We start from the raw sequence: 3,205 nt of genomic DNA on the forward strand, positions 1-3,205 counted from the left end.
CGCCCACCCACTGTGATCGCGCCGCAATTACACCGTGGCCGCAGAAACTGTGGATGCCTCCTGCCAGCGGAGTCCAACCACCATTATTTCGATCGGAGTGACTGCGTGCCCCCGTTTTCCCCACGCTGCCTCGAAAATGCTCGGCCGCCGCCCCAAGAACACCTCTGCCTGTCAATCAAGCAGAGGCATTCGCAGCCAATGTGATCTGATCGAATTGGCTGCTAGCGCACATGCAGGATGGGACCTGTGCGTGCGCATTGCCACCACAGCCGGGGTTATTGCGGTTGCATCGATTAGCGATGCGACCTGAATAATCCCCTGCATCCCTTATATAAGATGTGGAAACGCAAACGTTTGGAAGCCCAGGCCACCTCACTAACATAAAACTGCTCAGTATATGTGACGGGGTTGAACATGGCTACATAACATCATTGTCACCTCCATTGTGGCCACACAGAGTGTCTGACTTCTGAAAGAGTTTATTGTGGGAAAAAGACAGCTTTCTAGAACAATAGTATTTGCTAAAACAGTTCATGTAATGCTCTGGAGTAGGAGTCTGATGCTATGCAGAAAGTGGAGCTAGTGACAGATGTGCATAAATTGTCCCAAAAGGGTTAGGATGACTGCAATGTTCTGGATTATGGATACACTAGAAATGCTATTTGTCTGGAATTCGTGTCAGGGGAACATTAAAAAAAATCTGCCTGGTGCAATATGAATAAAGTGCTTTTTGTTTGCGCAAGAGCTGACACTTCACATGACGCCCATAAGCAGAGCCAGCAGCTGCAATTCTCACTTGTTGCGAAAACCTCTTATTGAACAAGCAAGTTTACAAAATCTCCTTAGCTAATGATCTAATGAGTACCCACACAAGTAATTCCCACAGTCCACTCGTATTCTCTGAGGATGGAAATGACCAATTTGTAATATTTACCAACAAATAATGAAAGGTTGTTAATTATGAGGAAACATTAGACACAATACATTGCACAGGAGAAATAAGTAGCTATTGTTAATTTTGTTTCAGAAAACATTGGCACAAACTGTTGGGCAAATAGTGGTATTCAGACCTGATCGTAGATGTACTAAAACTAGCACATCTATGATTAGTTTCTCTGACATGCGGGGGGACTCCCAGCACAGGGCTAGTCCACCCCTCATGTCAGGACCAACCCCCCCTCCTAAACAGGTGCGAAAGCATGCCACGGCGGTCATGCTTTCGCACCCGCCTAGTAGCTCCCTACCTGCACAGCCTAGCTGCACTAGCAGGTGGCTATCTACCACGTTCTGGGTTGCAACGGCTGTGTGTAATATCACGTAGCCACCGCGTCCGCCCCAGCAATGGTCCAGACCGCTCCCCCAACCAAAGGCGTTCTCACGCCATTGGCACACCCCCTCCCGCCCCATGACTGCCTCTGCCTGTCAAGCAGGCAGAGACGATCGCAGCAGCGAGATGCTTTCGCATCTCACTGGGTGCATGTGCACACTAGACATAGGGCATCAGGCTATGATCGCTGCTGCTGCAGCGGCTGGGTCTGAATTAGGCCCAGAATGTATTAGTGAAAGCTGGGGCAGACTCTGAGTAGAGATGAGCGGGCTTGGTTCTCCGAGAACCGAGCCCACCCAAACTTCCGGGATCCATGGAAATCCAAGTGCCGACTCAGGTTTTCCCACCTTGCTCGGATTCCAAAATGAGGCAAAACGTCCTTCTCCCATCGTCGGATCTTGTGTGTTTTGAACTCTAAATAAGTCCCTCCCACGGTGATTCAGGCATCATTTTACATAGGACGCCGGACAGAGAGCACATCCACTAGACTACCAGGGCATTATAGCAATATAAACTGGTGCACTGCAGACAGCCCAGAGTTTCTCCTATGTTCCTCCTAAGGGCAGCATAATTATTATTATTATTATTATTATTATTATTATTATTATTCATTTTTTTTTATTTATTTTTTAATGTCATTATTGATTAACCCTTTATTGCTGCACATATCGGTCACACTGATCAGGGGTGCTTCTCTCTAGAGAAGACTCCGTCTGGGCACTCTCCTCTCTAGCCAGCAACACTGTGGAGACTCCGTCTGGGCACTCTCCTCTCTAGCCAGCAACACTGTAGAGCGCTGTCCTAAAGTCTACTGCACATGCGCTAAACAGTAGGAAAATGTCCACTGACACCATTACTATAATAAGCGCAGTAATTCGCAGCAGTGTGTAAAAAGAACCTAAATATAAAATACCCCAAAAAGATTTTTTAAAAACCATTAAACAAACAACAACTTGTGCGTGTTCAGGGCCAGGCCAGGCCACTACATTAATAATATAATTGCTGTGATTTGGAGCCATGTGTAATAATAAAAAAATATATAAAAAACCCCAAAAAATTAAAACAGGACAGGCAGTGCCCTGCTGCGTTCATACATATAAGCACTGTGACTCCACAGTGTGAGTTGTCATTTGTGAAAAAAAAAAACTTATGTGTTCAATAAAGCTTAATATGTGCCATGCTGCACTGCGTTCATACAAATAAGCTCTGTGACTATGGTGTGTGAGTCGTCATTTGTGGAAAAAAACAATTGAAAAGTTGTTTTGATTTTTTTGTACAATGTATGTGCTATACCCCACTGCGTTTGTTCATATAAATATAAGTGCTGTGACTCCCTGCAGTGTGAATAAAATCTTCTTCTTTTTTTACAAGTTGTGTGTGCTGTTCCCCACTGCATTTGTTCACAAAAATACTGTGACTCCGCAGATCATGCCCCAGTTACTACATAATAAAAGCGCTGCGACTCTAAAGGCCGTACCCTACTGTGTTCACATAAATATAAGTACTGTGACTCAGCAGGCCATGTCCCACTGCGTTCACATAATATAAGTACTGTGACTCCGCAGGCTGTACCCCACTGTGTTCTTATAATATAAGCACTGGCAGTCTGCAGTGTGAGTTGTCACTTGCAAAAAAGTTCAAATAAGAAATAAATTCTTTAGGTTTTTATTGTACAACTTATGTGTGCTGTACCCCACTGTGGTTACATAAATATAAGCACTGAATCAATATGGATCACTATCAGTCGACAGAAGAGCAGGTGCAGCAACTAAGTACTAGCGTCATGGCTATTGCCAGTCATGATAGTACTACACAGTCTAATAAAGGTGGTCCAGGGCACAAAAAGTTTAGGAAAGGGCACCTGAAATCAAAATATTT

The sequence above is a fragment of the Pseudophryne corroboree genome, chromosome 6, assembly GCF_028390025.1.
Source record: "Pseudophryne corroboree isolate aPseCor3 chromosome 6, aPseCor3.hap2, whole genome shotgun sequence".
Lineage (NCBI taxonomy): Eukaryota > Metazoa > Chordata > Amphibia > Anura > Myobatrachidae > Pseudophryne > Pseudophryne corroboree.